The sequence below is a fragment of the Symphalangus syndactylus genome, chromosome 17, assembly GCF_028878055.3.
Source record: "Symphalangus syndactylus isolate Jambi chromosome 17, NHGRI_mSymSyn1-v2.1_pri, whole genome shotgun sequence".
NCBI classification, from domain to species: domain Eukaryota; kingdom Metazoa; phylum Chordata; class Mammalia; order Primates; family Hylobatidae; genus Symphalangus; species Symphalangus syndactylus.
In genome coordinates this window covers 76,141,344-76,165,581 of record NC_072439.2, presented here as the reverse complement: position 1 = coordinate 76,165,581, position 24,238 = coordinate 76,141,344, and the positions used below count along the sequence as shown (strand labels likewise).

The window sequence follows — 24,238 nt, the reverse complement described above, 5'->3', positions numbered from 1 at the left end:
AACTTACGGTAAAGTTTTTGTGCTACAAAAACTACTACTGTTTATGCTTAAAAAATTAGATACAGATTGGAATAAGGTTAGAATACCGCAGTCTCATGTGTGTTATTTTTTAAAACATAAAACACTTTTAAGGGGACTTAAACATTAGTTCGTGAAATCAGTTTCCAAACGAAAGAAAATAAGGCCTGTATTTAAAAATGATAATAATAAAGGTTGAAATCAAGAAATACTATAGCTCAAAAAAATGAAATGGTTTTCTGGAATTCCTTATTTTCCTGACCAATATGTTTATCAGCTTCCTAATTTATAAGTTTACCTTTAACTTCCAGTGATTCAGTGTATTTCTTACTTTACTTATGTTCTTCAATCACTTCTTTTTAAACAGGCACTTAAGAGAGAAAGCAAATTTAAAAATCTGAATACAAAAGAAAAACAGAAAAAAGATAATCTTGGCCAAGCCTCGTGGCTCACGCCTGTAATCCCAGCAGTTTGGGAGGCCGAGGCAGGCGGATCACGAGGTCAGGTGATCAAGACCATCCTGGCTAACATGGTGAAACCCCGTCTCTACTAAAAATACAAAAAATTCGCCAGGCGTGTTGGTGGGCGCCTGTAGTCCCAGCTACTTGGGAGGCTGAGGCAGGAGAATGGTGTGAACTCGGGAGGCAGAGCTTGCAGTGAGCCAAAATTGCGACACTGCACTCCAGCCTGGGTGACAGAGCGAGACTCCATCTCAAAAAAAAAAAAAAAAAAGATAATCTTTAGAGTATAGCATTAAACGTAGTATTTAGGATTCTCACAAAAAGAAGTTGAGATATGCCTACAAATCAGGTATTCTTCACTCAACCTATGGCTTTCCTTCCTTGCAATTTGATAGCTATTTCTGAAACAAATAATTTAAGAAAAATCATATTCATGTATCTAACAACCCTTCAACTTGATTCCCAGTCTTCTTGTGAAGCTTGACTATAAAGGTCCTTCTCATGTAGATTTTATTTTTCATAATTCTTTTATCATTTTCTCTCACTGTTCCAACATTATTACTGTTTCCAACAAGTGGAAGGCTTTCTACATAGCAGAACAAAAGTATACTGAGCAGAGATAGTTGAGGACCATAAGCAGTCCTGCTGGTTCTTCCCCACAGGATATAATGTAGTATAATGCAGATTTTGCTTGATTCTCTGCAGGATCTCACAAAATCTGCAAATCTCCCCTGCAGATCCAGTAACAAAACTGTATTTTCTTAACTGTCTACTCTGTACAATGGTTTGTTTTACATAGCATTCTTCTAAAGAAGGTGATTCACTGCACACTAGTTATCAGAGGCTATGCAATTACTTTTACTTTTAAACTCTGCATGTTCCCATGGCTAATTAAAGCCCAGAGATACACAGACTGCTCATAAATTGCTTTATAATGATATGACAGAACTCTGACAATGAAGCAAAGAGGATTACTGAATTATCATTTTTATAAAGTCTACTAGCACCTTTATTTTATAATCAGTCTATCAATTAAAACACAAACAATTAAAACCATAATGTTGGAAGACCCTTCCCGATTCTAACTCTATTAACATGAACTGGCTTACTTTAGCTAGTCGCTGTATGCTAATACCTGTTTAAACGGTCCTTTCACCTTTTCCTACTTTCACTTCAAGAGAGTGCCATGAGAGCTACTATCTCAAATTCAAAGATGCATATCTTGACACATCTCTACGAACACTGACTTAATTCTCTAAATTAATTCTTGTCAATTTTGAATCCGGATCTATCTTTATTTTTCAGAGTATCAGCCATTTTATAGAGGAATAACTATGATACTGAAGATTTTTCCACTTCGTCTTATGTCCCTAAAAATTTCTTTATAAAAATACATAGTATTTGCAACAAATGTTATATATTTTGAGAATTGCTCTACTATTAAATCAACTTTAAAATAATCATAGAGAGGAGAAACTCTAATTCTGATTTCAACAGATTTGTCAAAACTAATGGTTATGTATTCTGATTTGATTTCCATTTGGAAAGAAGGTGGCCACATCATTATACACAACGAAGCTGCTTTTGTGTTGAGTTCTGAAGGATTTTGCAACAACCAAGGACAAATGTTCCAATAACCATACCTTTGTGGAAATACGGGATAACATTGAAAAAGAAATATTTAAGATAAAATATTTAAAAACAAAAATCAGAATTCTCATATAAGCAAACTACTAATCTCATTCTTCCTATATTAAAAATATATTAAATGAACAAAATATTTTCAAATAGAATATTAAAAATAAGAAATATTTTTTAAAAACCTGAGGAAGAATAAATCATATCCTATTATAAGACAAATTCCTAAAATAGTCTAAGTAGAATACAACCATAAGAACACATAATATCCATCTCAAATTGTTATTTTAATGAGATGTGAAATTCCTAGTATATAGATGACAGATAAGTTACTTGTGTTTAAAAGTGATTTTCACATACAGATACTTGAAGAACAATAAACTCACGCACATTCACATGCATACACACACACACACACAGGGTGGGACGGAAGAAAGAGAGAGAGTACTGTTGTCTTAGAAGTTCTTTAAATATATAAAGGCACTATAGTATAGAAATTCCAAAGCTATCAAAAGCATCATGTTAAGTGCAGACCTTGGTTAATGATCATATTTTATGGCTATTTTCAGAAATAACTGTAACATTAAATTTTATTTCACATTCAGTTGTAATATGTTACTATAAAGTTTGTAAAAACGAATGTTGAGAAAAGGAAAGTTTTCAAAAGAAACACATGTAATTTTGAATAGCAATCTACTTCTATCTAAAGTAGTAGTATTTTTCCAGTATGAGTAAAAAAAAAAATCTTAAACCAAGGAAAAATCCACAAAGCACTCAAGGGGGCTAAAGGTGCAAGAATTTTGTTCTGCAGTCTTACCACAATACTACCCATCTTTTCCTACAAACTGATAAACTTTATTGAAAAGAATATGATTATTAAATCTAGATATGACCCATATAGCCAATAGAATGTTTATGAGAAACCGCTGTTATACTCTTGAGACTAATAAAACAAATAAATTACACATAAAATATCAATACTTAATTCCTGCAGTCATCAGTATTAATATTGGCATAAAACATTCATTTCGCATACAACTCAGGTAAAATGCTTGATACTAGAAAAAAATTAAACTGTACACTGAATGAGTACTATTTCATTCCCTACATTCTATTTAGATCTTCACATATATTATCTCAAAGCATACTTATGGCTCTCAAGCTGCATAAGGACCTTTTGTTGAAGTTCATTGTAACTTGATGGAATGAGCCATATATACTTTGCACAACTGCAGGGCATCCATTACAAGTAAGCTGAAGCTGCCATACTAGTACGGAACAAGGGGTTTTTCAGATTACAAAGAATAGGGAGGGAAAAATTCCAGGAATTAGCCAGCTTCTAATTGGGGGGATGGAAGGAGGAAAGAAAAATCTAATCTTAAGTAAAGTATTTTAAATAAGCTTACTCAATTGAAGAGGAAAGCCTCAACAAAACAAACTCACACTAATTTAAAATTTTAATATTTTTGCAAACAAATGTTCAACAACAGAGAAATGGGTAGGTTTATTATGGCCCAGCCAGATGATGTAGTATAAAGTCAATAAAAATTACGTTTATAAAGTTTAAAATAATACTTAAGCTGTTCTCTATATGTTGAAAAAGCAGAATATTACCATTTGTTATTGTTTCAAAACTGTAAGAAAAAAAAGAAAAATGAAGGAAAAAAATGCCTAGATTTAACATTGCTGCTCTAGGTAGTAAATTACAGGCGTTTTGTTTTTCTATTTCTTTATATGCTTCTAAGCTTTCTGAATATTCTATAGTGACCATTATTGTGATTAGAAAAATGTTTATAAACATGTTTCTTTTTCAAAATAGAATAGTTTTAAATAGTTGTACCTTTCTATCAAAAAATGACACAATAAATGTCTTAAATATGCAAGACCTGTATCACTTGGTTCTATCTAAACTCCTTCAAATAGGAATAAATGCTAAATGCTTCAATTTTTCCCATACTGTTTTAATACATGAACAGACAAGCTAACCAAATATAAAACTCGTATTTGAATTCTTTCCCTTTCTGATCCAAGAACAAAACACATTTAGGGTTTATATGATATCAAAAGAAAATACTACTACTTTAGACAGAAGTAGATTGCTAAAAAATCTTAGTATGCTTTAGTCTACATGTTTAATTCCAGATGCCATGACTCTTAATGTACTCTATCATAATCCTCTTGCTGAAAATTATTTATTGGATGTATTGAGGAAGAGAAGACTGTTTTGGGTTTAGTTTGCTTTTTCATTTTGAATTAGCAGCATGTATTTATGTTCTCATAAAGTCATATAATCTATAAAGTAGGTTTCCTTTTAATCTCAGCAATGTTTCCCGCATTCTATTAACATGTTAAGACAACTTTCCAAAAACTTAAATAACTTTTTCACATCACTTCATAATTATAGAGCACATACAATATAACATCCAGGTGGTTTTAAAAACATGAACAAAAGGCAAGACAGGTGTCTGTCATTGGGAGTTCTAATACTACTTTGTAAAGCTTCAGTTGAATCCCATTTCAAAGACTGCAACCAAGTGAAGAAACTATCTGAAGCTTACAGTGGTATACTACATTTAAGGATCCTAAAGTGCTTTAAAAATCCGCATTTGTATCCCCATTTTGAGGGTGAAGAACTCAGCAATTCTACAATCTAGCTAAAATTACTGAATAAATCCAGTGTAGACTCCCAGAATTCCAAATAAGCATTCCTCCAAGTCAGTGTCCAGTGCATGTTCACATGCAAACCTCACTGACACTGAGAAAGCCAACTAAATAAACAGCCTTCATTTCATTTCCCTACTTTCCCACTATCTTCAAACCGGACATCTCCTCCATTGTAAGACATACTAGTCTCAGCTTCTCTCTCATCCCAGGCAGCTAGTCCCTCATATCACTCAGTCTTCTAGTAACAGGCTTCACCTGGGCCTTTTCTCTTTAACCAGCACTGCAGATACTGGATGAGCATTTCCTACACTATCAGATTTCATGGACCTGTAAAGTTAAAAACAAAGCAAAACAAACAAACAAGATATAAAAGGACTACCAACCTTTTATTCTGTCAATAATGTTCTTAATATATAAAAGAGTAGAACAGATATAATCAGAATAAAATATAATGAAAAAGCTCACTGCATAATCTTTATTTTCCCATTTTGTCAAAGACCAGTGAAAATTTCCTAAAGAACTTGGGAACCACATTTCTGGATCATCCCTTTTCTCCAACTCACCTCCCCCTACTCTCTTGCCCAACCTCCACCCTATAAGAAGGCTAGCTTGCTACTTTGATCATGTTAGTAACCCCAGGAAACATAATAGAGGCTTGAAGAAAAAACATTAACTAAATTAGGAAGCAATCCTGAGGGACAGGAGATGAGGCTATAGTCTAATAAAAGGCTAATTGCAATCAGCCTTATTCATTGGGATTTCAGGTTTGGCTTCATCCATAAGGCAGTGAAGCAGCCACGACAGATTACATTAAACAAAAGTGTAACAGTATTAGATGAGCAGATATCAGAAAACAGTTGATAGATGGTAACTTCTAAAATCTCCCAAGTCTTTCACTCACAAGAAAATTCCGTGAATAACCTGGACAAAGACTTCACAATCCTACATTATTGATTCCCTTGACATACCTTGGAGCTTGGCAAAGAACAGAGGCTTAAAATGGTTTCATCATAGCCCATAATTGATCTTACAAGGTTCCCTTTAGGAGAATGAGAAAATGATGAAAAGGGAGAGGGAAAGAAAAGGAAAATAACATTTATTAAGTATTGGATACCAAGCAATACAACACGTGCTTTACATACATAATGTAACTTCAAAATAAGTTTGTGAAATAGGAAAAATCATTCCCATTTTAGAGAGAGGAAAATACAGGTGAGCCAAGTTGTCAGGAATCACAGAGAAATACAACAAAAACAACGATTTTCCTTCTTGTTTTTCAGCTATATCAGGTCAGTTACACTGAGGTAGAAAACTGCCATTTAAACACAGACTTGACTAACTCCAGAGATACTCATGTAATGTAGGATAATGCAGTTTCCCACATGCTACATTTTTCTTACAATAACCCTTATACAGTGAACTATTAATAATACTTTATAAATAAAAAAAATTTTTCTTTTTTAACTTTTAAGTTCAAGGGTATATGTGTAGGTTTGTTATATAGGTAAACTTGTATCAAGGGGGTTTGTTCTACAGATTATTTCTCCACCCAGGTATTAAGCTTGGTACCCATTAGTTATTTTTTCTGATCCTCTCCCTCTTCCCACCCTCTACCCTCCAGTAGGCCCACGTGTCTGTCATTCACCTCTATGTGTCCACGTGTTCTCATTATTTAGCTCCCACTTATAAGTGAGAATGTGTGGTACTTGCTTTTCTGTTCCTCTGTTAGTTCACTAAAGATAAAAGCCTCTATGTTCCTGCAAAAGACATGACCTCTTTTTTGTTTTGTTTTTTTTTTTTTGAGACGGAGTCTCACCCTGTCACCCAGGCTGAAGTGCAATGGCACGATCTCAGCTCACTACAACCTCCACCTCCCGGATTCATGCAAATCTCCTGAGTAGCTGAGATTACAGGCGCACGCCACCACACCCAGTAAATTTTTTGTATCTTTAGCAGAGATGAGGTTTCACCACGTTGGCCAGGCTGGTCTCAAACTCCTGACCTCATGATCTGCCCGCCTCAGCCTCCCGAAGTGCTACGACCACAGGCATGAGCCACCGCGCCCTGACGATCTCACTCTTTTTATGGCTGTATGGCTGCATTGTATTCCATGGTGAGTATTTACCACATTTTCTTTATCCAGTCCACCACTAATGGGCATTTAGGTCAATTCCATGTCTTTGCTATTGTAAACAGTGCTGCAATGGACACATGCATGTGTCTTTTTTTTTTTTTTTTTAGACGGAGTCTTGCTCTGTCACCCAGGCTGGAGTGCAGTGGCGCGATCTCGGCTCACTGCAAGCTCCACCTCCCAGGTTCACGCCATTCTCCTGCCTCAGCCTCTCCGAGTAGCTGGGACTACAGGCACCCGCCACCACGCCCGGCTAATTTTTTTGTATTTTTAGTAGAGACGGGGTTTCACCGTGGTCTCCATCTCCTGACCTCGTGATCCGCCCGCCTCGGCCTCCCAAAGTGCTGGGATTACAAGCGTGAGCCACCGTGCCCGGCCGCATGTGTCTTTATTATAGAATGATGTATATTACTTTGGGTACATAAACAGTAATGGGATTGCTGGATAGAATGGTACTTCTGTTTTTAAGCCTTTGAGGAATCACCACTGTTTTCTACAATGGTTGAACTAATTTACACTCCCAACAACAGTGTCTAAGTGTTCCTTTTCCTCCACAACTTCACCAGCACCTGTTATTTTTTTACTTTTTAATAATAGCCATTTTGACTGGTAAGAGATGGTATATCTCATTGTAGTTTTTATTTGCATTTCTCTAATGATCAGAGATGTTGAGCTTTTTTTCATATTCTTATTGACCACATGTATGTTATCTTTTGAAAAGTGTTTATGTCCTTTGCCCACATTTTAATGGGATTATTTTTTCTTGTAAATTTGTTTAAGTTCCCTGTAGATGCTGGATATTAGTCCTGTGTCAGATGCACAGTTTGCAAACATTTTCTCCCATTCTATAGGTTGTCTGTTTACTCTGTTGATAGTTTCTTTTGCTGTACAGAAGCTCTTTAATTAGTTTCCTTTTGTCACTTTTTGCTTTTGCTGCAATTGCTTTTGGTGTCTTCATCTTGAAATCTTTGCCCATTCCTGTGTCCAGAATGGTATTGCCTAGGCTGTCTTCCAGGGTTTTTATAGTTTTGGGTTTTACATTTAAGTCTTTGATCCAACTGGAGTTGATTTTTTTTATATGGTATAAGGAAGGGGTCCAGTTTCAATCTTATGCATATGGCTACCCAGTTATCCCAGCACCTTTCCCAAATGAATAGGGAGTCCTTTCCCCATTGCTTGTCTTTGTCAGGTTTGTTGAAGATCAGGTGATTGTAGGTATGTGGCCTTATTTCTGGGCTATTTTGTTCCATCAGTCTATGTGTCTGGGTTTATACCAGTGCCATGGTTACTGTTGTCCTGTGGTATAGTTTGAAGTCAGGAAGAGTGATGCTTCCTGATTTTTTTTTTTTTTTTTTTGCTTAGGATAGCCTTGGCTATTGATTCTCTTTTTGGATCCATAGGAATTTTAAAATAGTTTTCTAGTTGTGTGAAGAGATGTCATTGGCAGTTTGATAGAAATAGCATTGAATCTATAAATTGCTTTGGGCAGTATGGTCATTTTAACAACATTCATTCTTCCTATCCATAAGCATGGAATGTTCTATTGTTTGTGTCATCTCTGATTTCTCTGAGCAGTGTTTTGTAGTTCTCATTACAGAGATCTTTCACCTCCCTCGTTAGCTGTATTCCTAAGTATTTTATTCTTTTTGTGGCAACTGTGAATGGGATTGTATTCCTGATTTGCCTGTTGGCTTGACAGTTGTTGGTGTATAGGAATGCTAGTGGTTTTTGTACACTGACTTTGTATCTTGAGACTTCACTGAAGTTGTTTATCAGCTTAAGGAGCTTTTGGGCTGAGACTATGGGGTTTTCTACATATTGAATAATGTTGTCTGCACACAGGAATAGTTTGATCCTTATTTGGATGCCCTTTTTTTCTTTCTCTTGCCTGATTGCTCTGGCCAGGACTTCCAATACTATGTTGAATAGGAGTGGTAAGAGAGAGAACATCCTTGTCTTGTCTTGGTTTTTAGGAGGAATGCTTACTGCTTTTGCTCATTCAGTATGATGTTGACTGTGAGTTTCTCATAGATGGCTCCTATTATTTTCATGTATGTTCCTTCAATACCTAGTTTATAGAGAGTTTTTAACATGAAGTGGTGTTGAATTTTATCAAAAGCCTTTTCTGGGTCTACTGAGATGATCATATGGTTTTGTCTTTAGTTCTGTTTTTGTGATGAATCACATTTACTGATTTCTGTATGTTGAACCAACTTTGCACCCCAGGGATAATGCCTACTTGATCATACTGGGTATGTTTTTGATGTATCGCTATATTCAGTTTGTCAGTATTGTGCTGAGGATTTTTGCATTGATGTGCATCAAGGATGTTGGCCTAAAGGCTTCTTTTCTGTGTGTGTCTCTGCCAAGTTTTGATATCAGGATGATGCTGGTCTCATGGAATGGGTTAGGGAGGGTCCCTCCTCAGTTTTTTTAAGAGTCTCAGTAAGAATGGTACCAGCTCTTCTTTGTACTTCTGGTAGAATTCAGCTGTGAATCTGTCTGTTCCTGGAATTTTTGTTTGCTTGGTAGGCTACTTATTACTGATTCACTTTCAGAGCTTGTTATTGGTCTGTTCAGGGATTCACTTTCTTTCTGGTAGTCTTGGATGGGTGTATGTATCCAGGAATTTATCCATTTCTTCTAGATTTTTTAGTTTGTATGCACAGAGGTGTTCAAAATATTCTCTGGTGGTTATTTGTATTTCTGTGGGGTCAGCGGTAATATCCCCTCTGTCATTTCTAAATAGCCTTTATTTCTATCTTCTCTGTTATTAGTATAGCTAGGGGCCTATTTTAGTAATTTTTTTCAAAAAAAATAAAAACAACTCCTGGATTCACTGATCTTTTGAGTGCTTTTCTATGTCTCAGTCTCCTTCAGTTCAGCTCTGATTTTGGTTATTTCTTGTCTTCTGCTAACATTGGGGTTAGTTTGCTCTTGGTTCTCCAGTTCTGTTAGTTGTGTGATGTTAGGTTGTTAAATTGAGATCTTTCTAACATTTTAATGTGAGTGTTTAATATTATACATTTCTCTCTTAACATTGCTTTAACTGTGTCCCAGAGATTTGGGTATGTATCTTTGTTCTCATTAGTTTCAAAGAACTTGATTTCTGCCTTAATTTCATTATTGACACAAAAGTCATTCAGGAGCAGGTTATTCAATTTCCATGTAATAGTATGGTTTTGAGCAAATTTCTTGATCATGATTTCTAATCTTCTGCTGCCGTTGTCTGAGAGAGTGGTTGTTATGATTTCAATTCTTTTGCATTTGCTGAGTAGTGTTTTGGGGCTGATTATGTGGTTGACTTTAGAGTATGTGCCATGTGGTGATGAGAAGAATGTATATTCTGTTGTTCCAGCGTGGAGAGTTCTGTAGATGTCTACCAGGTCCATTTGATCCAGTGCTGAGTTTAGGTCCTGAATATCATTAATTTTCTCCCTCGATGATCTGTATAATACTCTGAGTGAGATGTTGATGTCTCCCCTTATTATTGTGTGGGAGTTTAAGTCTCTGAAGGTCTCTAAGAATTTGCTTTATGAATCTGGGTACTCCTGTGTTGAGTGCATATATATTTAGGAAAGTTAGATCTTCTTGTTGAATTGAACCCTTTATCATTATGTAATGCCCTTCTTTGTCTTTTTTGATCTTTGTTGGCTTATAGTCTTTTGTCTAAAATTAGTGTGATAACCTCTCCTTTCTGGTTTTCATTTGCTTGAAGATTTCTCTCCATCCCTTTATTTTAAGCCTGTGGGTGTCACTGCATTTGAGATGGGTCTTCTGAAGACAGCATATAATTTGGTCTTTATCCAGTGTGCAACTCTGTGCCTTTTAATTGAGGCATTTAGTTCACTTACATTCAAGGTTAGTATTGATATGAGGGAATTTGATACTGTCATCATGGTGTTAGCTGGTTATCATGCAGACTTGTTTGTGTGGTTGTTTTATAGTGTTGTTGGTTTGTGTCCTTAAGTGTTTTTGTAGCAGCTGGTAATGATCTCTCCTTTCCGCATGTAGTGCTTCCTTTAGGAGCTCTTGTAAGGCAGGTCTGACAATAATGAATGCCCTCAGTATTTGCTTCTATGAAAAGGATCTTATTTCTCCTTTGCTTATGCAGCTTAGTTGGGCCTGATATGAAATTCTTTGTTGGAATTTATTTTAAGAACATTGAATATTGGCCCCCAATAACTTATGGCTTGTGGGGTTTCTACAGAAATGTCCATTGTTAGTTGATGGGCTTCCCTTTGGGTGACCTGACCTTTCTCTCTAGCTGCCTTTAACACTTTTTCTTTCATTTTGACCTTGGAGAATCTGATGAGTAAGTGCTTTGGGGATGATCTTCTTGTGAAGTATTTTACTGGGTTCTCTGCATTTCCTGAATTTGAATATTGGCCTCTCTACCTAGGTTGGAGAAGTTCTCATGGAGGATATCCCAAAATATGATTTCCAAGTTGCTTCCATACTCCCCATCTCTTTCAAGGACAGAAATAAGTTGTAGATTTGGTCTCTTTATGTAATCCCATATTTCTCAGACAGTTTTTTGTTGTTCTTTTTCATTCTTTTTAATCTCTTCTTATTTGACTGTCTTATTTCAGAAAGCCAGTCTTCAAGCTCTGAGACTCTTTCCTCAGTTTTCTATTATGCTATTAATACTTGTGATTGCATTACAAAATTCTTACAGTGTGTTTTTCAGCTATATCAGGTCAGTTACATTCTTTTCAATACTGGCTATTTTGTCTATCAGCTCCTGTATTATTTTACTGTGATTCTTAGCTTTCTTGGATTAGGTTTCAACATACTCCTATATCTCAATAATCTTCATTCCTATCCATAGTCTGAATTCTATTTCTGTCACGTCAGTCATCTCAGCCCCAGTTCAGAACGCTTGCTGGAGAGCTAGTGTGGTCATATGGAGAAAAGAAGATACTCTAGCTTTTTGAGTTGTAGGAATTTTTGCACTGGTTCTTTCTCATCCTTGTAAGCTGGTGTTCCTTTGATTTTTAAAGTTGCTGTCCTTTGAATGAGTTGTTTTTTTTTGTTTTTTTTTTAACTTTTATGCCAGTTGATGACCTTGAGGGTTTGACTGTGGAATGAGGTGGATTCAGTCAACCGGTTTGACTTCTGGAGGATTTTAGGGGGTTGAGACTAGCTCTCAATTCCTGGACTGTATGTTCTAACTCTGGGGAACTTGTATCGGGCCTCAATTTTGTTCTCTGGCTCCTCAAAATTAGGAACCCACTGTGTTGGCAGGGGGTGGGGCTAAGGTACTCTCAGACCACTGGTCACTACACACTAATGGGTGGTGCCAGATAAAGCATTTTGTAAGATGACAGCAACAAGATCTGTCCTCATTCACACATACCAGAAGCAGCAGCAATGCAGCAGGGTACACACATGTTGGGTGCAGCAGGGTACTAGCAGGTGCCAGGGTGGGTGGGTGCCTGCCTCCATGTGGGTGTTCACAGCAGTGGCGGAGTCAGCACACAAAATTAAAATTCTTAAAGGTGGTCATACATATAACAAGTGGGTTAAGGAAGAGATAAGGTGCAAGACAAAGATAAAGCAGATGCCCTAGCAAAGTTTACAACTTAAAAGAAAGCTACTAAAATGCAGACACCAAAGTGACAGGTATCTGTTAGTCTGTCTTCTTTAACACTCCCACTATTGGCCAGGCCTAGTGGCTCATGCCTATAATTCCAGCACTTTGGGAGGCCAAGGCAGGCAGATCACTCGAGGCCAGGAGTTCGAGACCAGCCTGACCAACATAGCAAAACCCCATCTCCAGTTTAAAAAAAAAAAAATTAGCCAGGCATGGTGGCACACACTTGTAATCCCAGCTACTTGGGAGGCTGAGGCATGAGAATCTCTTGAACCCGGGAGGCGGAGGTTGCAGTGAGCCAAGATCGTGCCACTGCACTCTAACTTGGGTGACAGACTCAGACTCTGCCTCTAAATAAAAAAAAAAAAAAATACTCCCACTATCCTTAGCACTACATTAATTAACAATTTTTATTGATTTTGATTATTTTTGTCTTTATATCAAAGTGAAGGAAGAGCTATGTAGTCAAAATGTGTTTTGTAAAAATGAGTAAAGGATTCTTTTTCACCTCCAAAAAATACATAAAGCGAAAAGAAGGCACATGAATAAGAGCAATGTCTTTAAATAATCAGAGATATAGACAGTATAATGGCAAATCCTTTTTTAACCAAACATTAATTTACAGGTTTTGTAACTATTTTGTCCTGAACACAATGTGATGGGTGTTTTTTATTATAAAAATGCTTAGAGGTGTTCGAACTGGATACATGCTAAGAAAATGCCTAGATTATGATACAAACATATCAAGTTTCTGTTATGTAGTTTTCTCCTTGCTTCAGAATTGAATTCTTGATAACAATTATATGAAAAACCGCACAATTAGATTTTTATATTTGATACTGAGCAACTAAAAGAACAGCCGTCTTTTTAAAAGATATAATCAGGCAGCAATGAAATCAAGAGCAAATTTCTCCATTCCAGGAAAGAATGAGTAATGGTAAGTCACTTGAATATCACTGTCATTGTCTCTAATATTAGCAATAAATTAAACCCTCAGTACTTACAGGATCCACAGACATATCCTCAAATTGAGGTTCATACAGAGGATAGAGACATATGTCATTATACCATGTTATTCTCGTTGAAAGTAAAAACCAGGCAACCCTTTCTGTACAAACACAATTGCAGTTTTTGTGTTACTCTTAAAAATGTCCAAGATTGAATAACCGTTAAAATAAATTTATTTTTTCATTCTAAGTAAAATTAAAAATTTTGAAAAAACATTTAAAATTGACTCAATTGTCTCATAGAACTGATGTTTATGGTTTCTGCAGAGTAAACATAAAAACTGACCCTCCCAGTCTTTTTTTTTTTTTTTGAGACAGAGTCTCATTCTGTTGCCCAGGCTGGAGTGCAGTGGCATGATCTCAGCTCACTACAACCTCTGCCACCCAGGTTCAAGCAATTCTCCTGCCTCAGCCTCCCGAGTAGCTGGGATTACAGGTGCCTGCCATCACATCTGGCTAATTTTTATAGTTTTAGTGGAGACGGGGTTTCACCATGTTGGCCAGGCTGGTCTTGAACTCCTGATCTCATGATCCACCTGCCTTGGCCTCCCAAAGTGCTGGGATTACAGGCGTGAGCCACCGCACCCTGCCTGGACTCTCTCAGTCTTGAAACTTCAGAAAATTACATTTGCTCTATCTGAGTTCCTTTCTCAAGAAACCAACCATCAAGGCTTCCAAAGAGTAGCAAGAATCTGAAACTTACCAGATCACTGTATCTGGACAATGAGATGTCAGACCACTCACCTACCATAACTGCCTAGGCAACCACCTGCTTCCTATTAACCAGCCCCTCTTCCTTGCGCCTCCCTATTTTCCTACACGTGGTTACATTTCTTCTCTGCTATATAAACCCCTAATTTTAGTTGGTCAGAGAGGATTTAAGACTGATCTCCTATATCCTCAGGTGCAGCACCCAATTAAAGCCTTTCTGCTGACAAAACTCATTGTCTCAGTGACTGGCTTTCTGTGTGGCAAGCAGCAGGACCTAGACCAAATGCTTGGTGTTTTGGTAACAAATTCACATTTTTTTCAAGTGGTGAGATCAAATAAATCTGAAAACATAAACACACTCACTCTCTGCCTTGCCTTGTTATGTACTCAACTCAAAATAAGTATAGCAAATGAAAGGAACTATATATGTGTGTGTGTGTGTATATGTGTTGTGTAGATATATGTGTGTATATATATGCTTTAACTTTCAAAAATTGGTAAGACATATACAACGAAGATGACAATGATCTGGAATTAATGTTTAAATATCATTACAATAACAATATCATGTGGAAAATTTAGATAACAGAAAAAAACTGAAAAGAGAGGAGGAATTATTTGCTTAATTCAGGTAACCTAAAAAGAATAGAGAAGGACTAATGAAAAAGTGGCTATGACTATTATAGTATAAAATTTCAACATTATCTCCAAACTTTCAAACAGACTTTAATGCATTGCTTGCACAGCAAAAATAAAAAGACAAAAGATATCTATTTCATATATATATAAATCATAATTTTCAAATAAATAAACCTAAAAATATCTTGTAAACTATTAAAACTAAGATGCATGTAAACTGTGCTTTCACAATACATTTATACTGTTTATATAACATATGAGACTAAAATCTTGGATCATGATTGTCTGGAAATATTTCTGAGAAAAATCTATCAAGAAGGATTTCTCAGACACTACTAATAATTATCCTCATGACATATTGGTTAAATAAAATAAATCATCTTAATGTAGGTGTTAAAGACATTAACACCTATAAAATTAAATATGGCACAATATCATTAATAGTGCTTTTGTTTTTTGTTTTTTAGTTTTATTGCTGAAATGTTTTTTGTTTTTTCTTCCTCCAATTCTAGGTTTCACAAGAAGCTAGAAGGCTGTGTGGGTACTTAGGAAGTTCAACAAGACCCCTCTATTTGCCCCACCATTTTCTCTTTAAAGTTTTATTTGGCTAATTCCAGCACATACACAAAGATTAGTTACACAGATGGATGAGACTGCATCATATCAACTGGTCCCATTCTTCAAGCACATGAATGTCTAACCTTCAAATTATCAAAGTTCTTAATAATTTGAAACTGAGCCTTCAAGAACTTATTTCACAGATGACAGTATCTGTTATAACAACTATTTAAGCTCTTGAAACCAGTCCAATTATCCTATAGAACTGATGTTTATGGTTTCTTTGAATTAACATAGATATTGATCCACCCCAGCTTAAAACTTGAGAAAGTTACATTTGTCTTATCTGAGTTCCTTTCTCAGGAAACCAACCCCCAGGCTTACCAGACAGTAGCAAGAAAAACCAAAACTTACCACATCACTACATCTGGGCAGTAAGACGCCAGACCTCTCACTCATCATGATTGCCTGAACGGACTACCTGCTTCCTGCTGACCAACTTCTCTTCCTTACTCCTCCCTAATTCCTGTTTTCCCACACATAGTTACATTTCTTTCCTGCTATTTTAGTCAGGGAAGATATTGGATACTGATATCCCATCTCCTCAGGTGCAGCACCTGATTAAAGCCTTCTTCCCTGGCAATAATCATCTCATTGATTGGCTTTCTGTGCAGTGAGCAATAGAATCTAGACTGAACCCCTGGCATTTTGGTAACATTCTCCTCCATTCTAAAAATAATACAGTATTTCATCTTTCTCTTTCATGATTCAAAATACAAAAACATCTACCATTTGCATAAAAACTACAAAACTTAGAAGAAAGTGCATAATTCATTTGCTCAATTAAATATCTCTGATTCTTTCAGTCCCTCTTTTGGAGGGTACTGTAAGAAGGATATTTGTGGTGATGAAATAGCTTTATATCTTGATTATGGTGATGATTACATGAATCTACATATGAGATGAATGACACAGAACTATACACACACACTGTATCAATGTCAATTTCCTAGTTTTTATATTGTACTATAGTTAGGAAGGTGAAGCCAGTGGGGGAAACTGGTTAAAGAGTAACACAGTACCTTTTCATACCATTCTGGCAAATTCCTGTATGTCAATAATTTCAAAATAAAACGTAAAAAATGAGAGAAGGGAAATGGAGCACCTCACAGAAATCATATCTCAATCCAGAGGAAAATAAAGAAGGAAAGTTTTCCCACAAATCTAAAAGATCAGTGTGGGTAAACACCAGGAAAGCAAATCAAACCAAAGCAGATAGATAATAGCAATAATCAGTATTTTGATGAATGTTAAGTTTAACAAACTATCTACCTTTATGCTAATCTATATCCTTTCCTGGGGTCAGAAAATATAGTCTATGGAGACCTACTACAAGTAAGAAGCTACTTTGAATTTTATTTATTATTTTTATTTTATTTTTTATTTTTTTTTTTTTGTTTTGAGACAGAGTCTCACTCTGTCGCCCAGGCTGGAGTGCAGTGGTGTGATCTCGGCTCACTGCAAGCTCCGCCTCCCAGGTTCACGCCATTCTCCTGCCTCAGCCTCCCGAGTAGCTGGGACTACAGGTGCCCACCACCACGCCTGGCTATTTTTGTATTTTTAGTACAGACAAGGTTTCACCGTGTTAGCCAGAATGGTCTCGATCTCCTGACCTCATGATCCACCCGCCTCGGCCACCCAAAGTGCTGGGATTACAGGCACGAGCCACCGCACCTGGCCAAATTTTATTTTTAAAATCATGTATTTTGCACTGGATGTCATATTCACATTCAATAGTGGTTCTAAACATTTAATTTACCAGTTAAATTATTTAACTACTTTCTCCAAAATATAGCAATAAGTTTTACAAAAGAAGATGGCCATATTTATCTATGGCTCGGAGCCCTCTAACATAGCTCAGAGTACCCCAGTTACAGAAGCATCATCGTGTTTTCCAGCTCCTAAGGGTTAATTTACAAATCATTCAGACTGGCCTATTCTGAGGGAGCCATTCATCCCCTAGAGACTAGGGTCTCTTTGGAAAAATTCTTAGAAAACAGATGACTGCTGGCACTCTATATTCAAACTATGACATATTACAAAAGGGCTGATGTAGGAATTATGTAAGTCCTGTAAACAGAGCCTCTCTAGGATGTATCTCTCACATTGTCTTATCTCAACAAATGCCAGTAACACAAGTATTTTCACACACATATAAAGGCAAGAGTAGGTTTCCTGCATAATTAGTAGCCATTTTACTTGAAGATACCTTGTTATTATTTTTAAAGTTTTCCAAAACTCTAGCAAAATTAAATGCAAAAAGGGGGTCCAGAACCACAAGGTTTCTTAAGGTTGCTCCTATCTTCTTCTCATCAGATCTCTCCATCCAAGAAGATAGGAAAAAAGGCTTTTATCACCTGAAGGTGATCAAAAATTGCAAGCTGGCTTCTACAACCAGCATTTCAAAAAGGTGTTATAGTGCCCCAGAAGATGTTTACTTTGGTTTGAGTAAGTTCTGAGAGTTCTATGACCATGCAGGAAATATGTCACAGGTTTGATTCCAAAAACATGAATCCCCCTGCCCCCAGGTGGAGACTAGGATACAGGGCTTGTTAGAACTGGATGCCCCAAGAAACTGTCAAATTACTGAGTACCATATTAAACTGAAATGAAAATACACACACACACACACACACACACACACACACACACACACACACAATTTAAAGAGATAGTATGATCACTTAGGGATGCATTATATGAAGTGACTTTATCACCAATGATAAGTGTACTTGATGAACAGGAGTACAAAAGCACAGACTATGCAAAGTATAAGGTTTGACCAATATAACAGATAAAATCCTAAAACTAAAGAATTTCATGAGTAATTTTATATACCAAGATTGTAAAAGAGCAAAAAGCCATTAGTACTACTTTAAAAATTCACATGTGATATTATATACAAAGAAAATAAGTTTGAAAGTATGAAAGTTTCACTTTGTTTTAAAGGATTCATAGCACTTCTAAAGTTTTTCATGACTGACCATCTGAAAATTAAAATATCTCCAGTACATTCCTATCAAATTGTACCTTGGTAATTAATACCCAGAGCATAAATTCCCAATATGATGAAAGTCTAATTTTTTAGAAACCACATTTATAAACAAGCAGTTACGGAAAACTCATGCTGAGCTCGAAATATGAGGTTTCTAGGCAAGATAAATCACCTTTCTTATCTGAACTGCTCAAATCAAAATGTCAAAACAATTAAATTACAATTTTGTCTGACATCAGTATCCCATGCAACAGTGCAAAACAGAAAACCTTGATTTCAGGAATACTGTTTGCTTTTAACTGGCAAACAAATTAAGCAATGAATCAAATTTTGTTTGGTAAAACAAGCAAACAGTGAGACACAATGCAGGTCAGGGCAGATCAGAGAGGTCAAGGACTTCATCAAGACTCACTTCTCATACAATTGCATGTTTTTTGGCTCAAAGGGAAAAAATATCTATTCTGTTACACAAATAGAAAACACACAAACATAAGGTCATATATTTTACTCCTATATACCAAATATCACTATAGATTTTAATAAACCACATAAAAAACACATCAATTTTATAGTTACATCATATGTGCATGCTGACATCTAATAGTTATATATGCGTGAGGAAAGAGAGGTAGAAGTGGTGCTTAATTTTTCCCTTAACAAACCTAGTTCTCCTGCATAGCTCTCTCATTTATTTCTTTGAATGTAACATGTAAAAAAACTATACAATCAAAATATTTTTGAACTGTAGGAAGCCTTAAAAATGATCTTGAGCTACCTCCTCATTTTTCAGTAAAAAACTGAAGGCCAGGAAAGACACGGGCACAAAACTACCTGGGGACATAACTGGGACTATAATTCTAGGCCCCTAACTCCTAATCTTTTGTATCAATCATGAAATATACTAACGAGACGTACTCCTGAATATACTGGAGTTCATTATACTATTCTACCTTTGCGTGTCTGATAATTTCCATAATAAAAGAAAAATGTTTAGAAACCTAACAACCTAAAAGCATTCAGTACTCTTCATAAGGCATTTATCAATTGTATTGCAATATTTACCTATATTCCCTTCTCTTCACTCTACTAAAAATGGTAAATTGAGGGCAGAGATGATGTCATTTACATAGTGGCTATCACCATCCCCTGCCAAGACTTTACACAGAACCCTGTTTTATGGTAAGAATTCAAGAAAAAAATGGTCCCTAAATAACTGAAAAAAAAAAAAATCATCTCAAACAAGGTTCCATTTCCAACTCTATCAATTCTCTCCATCTTGTCAAACTGCTCAATATCTACGAGTAACGCTGTCAAAATTCTACCATACATCTACAACCTATGTTGCCAATCCAGTCTTTTTCATATCATTTACAAATGATATTTGTTGCCAATCGTCATTTTTCACATTTTCAAAATCCAATCTGAAATCTAATCCTAGCTAACATCTCTTCCAAGATTTAACACCACCATTCTATAATTAGACTGACCACTGGTGACAACACTGTTCTCTATTTGATCACACTTGGTACTTAAACAGAAAAGGGTTTGTTTGATAATAACGGTAATACTCTTAGAACTTTACTGTAGTTATAAGCTCCACGGGAGGTGAGATTCAATGTTGCTAACTTCCTCATCAGATCCCTTCTCAGGGATTTCATCATATGATTTAGCTTACCTTATTTCCTCCTTTTCCCCTTTTCTCTTGTAATCTCAACTTTCTCTTTAAGTCTTCTCCTAAGCAAAGCTCAAGGTAGAAATCCCCCCTTTCTGTCCTCAACAATGCACAAAGTTTTCTGTTTCAAGCAATTCTCAGAATCTCAAAGTATTCTTTCATCAAATATTCCTGACCAAATGGAAAAAATGGTAATGATTCCTACAAATTTCTCATGTACCAAACCTGGCTCTCATAAACAATGAGAAAGAGAAGGGATCCGAATAGAACATCCACGTTCCCCACCTCCATCTGTGCCCACACACTTTTCCTTCTCTCATTTGTTCTAGGTAAATAGCTCATAACCCTAGCAACAGATAGTCTCTCTTGTTGTATACATGTATCCTTTCTTACCTCCTCATGAACACCGTTCCCCTCTGTCTCCTGCATCGTCAATTTTTTCTTCTCTATTGGCTCCTTCTCATTAGTATCACAACATGCCATTGTTTCGTACACTTTTAAAAACTCTCTTTACATCATCTGGTCCTACAACTAACGCTCCATTTCCTCCCTCCCTTTTCAATAAAAAATATTCAAGTGATGTATACCATCACCTTCTTCAATGTCTCTCTTTCTACTCTGTCAAACACATCACAAACAAGCTTTCATGCCTACTTCCTCCATAAAAACTGCCAACATCATGGTCATCAATGATTTCCTTTGCTAGACTAATTCTCAATCCTCATCTTTAAAACAAGTGACCAGCCCTCTACTTCTTGAAACACTTCCAGGATTCCATATTCTCCTGCTTTCCCTTTTACCTGGAATGCAGCTCTTTTTCAGACTCCTTTTCTGGTTTCTCCTCATCTCATAATGCTGACGTACACCACTACGTACCAGATTTTATGATGTAAAGTCTGGTCCCTGGTCATCTTCAATATTCTAAACTCACACACTTTTGATGCATTGAATCTCTTTGCTTTCAGAAGCCGCTCTATGGTGAAGAGTCCTAAATGTATGCCATTAGCTTGCTCTTTCAGCTAACTGCCTGCTTGACATTTCCATTTGGATATCTAAAACCCATCTAACACCTAACATACCCAAATCCAGATTCTTAATCCCAATTACCACATCTTCTTCCTGTTCTTTCCAATCTCAGTTAACAGAAACTCTTATCTTTCCAGTTGCTTAGGCAATTACATTCTCCTTAATTTCTTTTGCTCTCACATTCCATATCCTATCTCTCAGCAAACCCTGAGGAATACACCCTCAAAATATATATACAGAATATGAACTACTCACCACTTCCACTGCTATCATCTAGGTCAAAGCCACCATGATCTGTCACATGAATTATAATAGCCTAACTGTTATCCCTGCTTCTATCCTTGCTTTCTTCAGTCTGTTCTCAACACAGTAGGCAGAGTAACGGTGTCAAACAGATGTGTTAGATCATGTCATTCCTCTGGTCAAAAGGCTCCAATGGCCTCCAAATGGCTTCAAGTAAAGGTTATCATTACAATAGCTTAGCAAACCATGTAGTACTATCTGGCCCCTATGACATTTAAAATCCCATATCCTACTTCTCCTCTATCCTCCATTCCACTTCAGCTACACAAGCTTCTTTGCTGATCCTTGAACACAGCAATGTGCCTGGCCTCTGCACTTGCTATTTCTCTGTGCCCGGAAAGCTCTTGCCCCAAATATCATATGGCTTACTCCCTCATCTTCTTCAAGTCTACTGAAATGTCACTTTCTCCAGAGGACTTCTGGTAAAATCCTATTTTAAATTACTAAACACACACACTCTTTTTCTTGCTTTATGTAGTAAGTCCATAGCACTTATTATGGTTTCACCTTATATTTTTCTTATGTACTACATATACTGTCTCCCTCCACTAGAATGTATATTCCAAGAAGGCAGAAGTTTCTTCTTTGCTTTATTCCAGTGTCAAGAACACTGCTTGGCACGCAGTAAGCAATCAACAAACAATTGTTGACTAATAAGTATTGAGTGCTCTACATAAATCTAATAATGCTTTATGTAAGCAATTAATAAATTACGTTTCATTCTTGTTAGTCGTCCTACATTAAAGGTCTTTAATACTCTTTTTATGGTATCAGGAATGCATTACGTCATCCTTATTAAGAGGAGTTACTTTTACACTTCCCATAAGTCTTGAGATCAGACATTACTGCCGATTGTAAAGGAGAAAAAAAATGTCTAAAAAGTTAAAGGTGAAAGTATTGTTGAAATAATTCCCCTTTCCATTAAGAATTCTTGGGGTGTGGGAAAAAATGGTGAAAATCCTACTTAAAATACCAAAAATCCAGTTTTAAACCCAACTCTTCCTTTTAAGCTTTTCCTCCCCCATTCTCCCAGAGCACTTCGTAGGATTACGCCAGTGCTCACCATGGTCCCTTCTCCTGAGGACAGGAACGGAATCTCTTCTCTCTTAACCCGTCACCAGTTAGCACAGGATCTAACTCATAGATGACAAAGAACCGTTACCAAATCGAACTCACTGGAGTGGATACTACAGGATCCTATGACATAATTTTTAATGTTTGTCAAGATGTATTCCTTCAACAGAAGCAACACCATTATCTTAAGGTTTTCGGGTGGTTAAAAAAAAAAAAAAAAAAAAAGTCTTTCTTCTCTGTTCTGCAGGGATAACTGCAACACAACTTTCAGTCCAGCAACTTAATCCACAGTTAATTAATCCTTTACACTCCTCAGGATGCAAGCCCTAGTTAAGTAAAGACAGCTTAAGGACCATAGGTTGAAATGTAAAGGCTACTGTATGCTATTCAATTGCTAAAAGTGAGGGGGAAAAGAACACGAGGCACCAAGAGACGCAATACAAAGCAAAAATGAAAAAAAAAAAAGCAAAGAATGTGGGGGAAAACAGGGAGGACGCGTTATAAAGCAATGTAACTGTAGGGCAAATGTGGTAGTAAGCCAGACGCTAGAGTAGAACCAGCAGCGCAGGCTCTGATCCCAGGCTGCTCTTTCCACGGCTTCTCAAAAACTTCCTTGAGAGCCATCCTGCGCGTCCTCTGAAGCGGCATTTCACGCGCGGGGGCGGCACTGTGCTGCGCGCCATTTCGAACGCGCGGGCCCGCGGCGCCGCTCTTTACCTGCGCTCCGCTAGCGCGCCGTGGCGGGCTGCCTGGCCGGCGTGTACTGCATACGTGTGTGAACGTGTCAGAAGCGGGGACTCGGAGCTGCTACGCTCCTCTCCTAAGACAAGGGCTTCGGGAGGTGGGTGGGGGCCTTGGAGCGGGGTGGGAGCTCCTTCGGCCAGCGCGGCTCGCGGACTGCCGGAGCCAGGTGCCCCGCGCGCCACCCCGCGGAGTCGCTCACAACCCGCCGCAGGCCGGGCGCCCCTCCGCCCCCGTACTTCACGCCGGGTCGGCGCCCCGGACCCCGCGCAGGGGTGCGGCCAACAGCTCAGTCGCGCCAGCTTGGGTAGGAGGGAGGAGCAAGGAGACACGGACCGCTCGTCCGAGGCCGCGCCGCCTCAGAGCGCGGAGCTTGTTTTGGCAAAACTTTGAAAAGGGAAGGACTCCGATTACCTGAGCGGCGCGGGCGCGGGCGCGGGCGCGGGCTCGTCTGCGGTACGGCTGCCGGGCCGGGTTTTCAGCAGCCGTAAAGCGGGAGAAGCGGGCGCGAGCCGCGGCGCGAACCCTCGCCCCCGAGCGGCGGCCCCGGCGCCTCTGCCGCGAGCGTCAGCCGCTTGGCAAGGAACGGGCTGGGCTGAGTCATAATAAAAGATGCGTTTGTCGAGCCAAGTGGGAAGAGGAGCCGTGTTCAATGGCAGAAGCCTCAAAAACTGGGAAGGATTTTTTTTTTAATGGGCAAAACTGGAAACTTGCCCCCATGGTGCCACATCAAAAGATACGTTTCGTTTATAATTTGCATATATTTTATACATAGTCTTTGAATCTAATAAAACTTTTAAAAGAATTTTTAAAGCCCATTGCTTGCATAGCCAAATTCCTGGTTATAGCTTCGTGACTTATGCAAGTTACTTGAATTCTGTGCTTTTTTCATCCATGAAACAGGATAATAAAGGTACCTCCCTCAAGAGAGACTGCGAGAGAGC

The 24,238-nt window shown here is 37.6% G+C and overlaps 1 long non-coding RNA gene across 1 annotated transcript in view; it reads right to left on the bottom strand.

The window, feature by feature from the left end:
* The window catches only part of LOC134733094 (uncharacterized), a 159,668-nt gene extending 135,860 nt beyond the window's left edge, over window positions 1–23,808 (bottom strand). Inside the window, exon 1 of the long non-coding RNA XR_010116657.1 lies at window positions 23,709–23,808. This is a non-coding gene — a long non-coding RNA (uncharacterized lncRNA). The remainder of the gene's footprint in view (window positions 1–23,708) is intronic.
* Window positions 23,809–24,238: the final 430 nt, after the last annotated feature.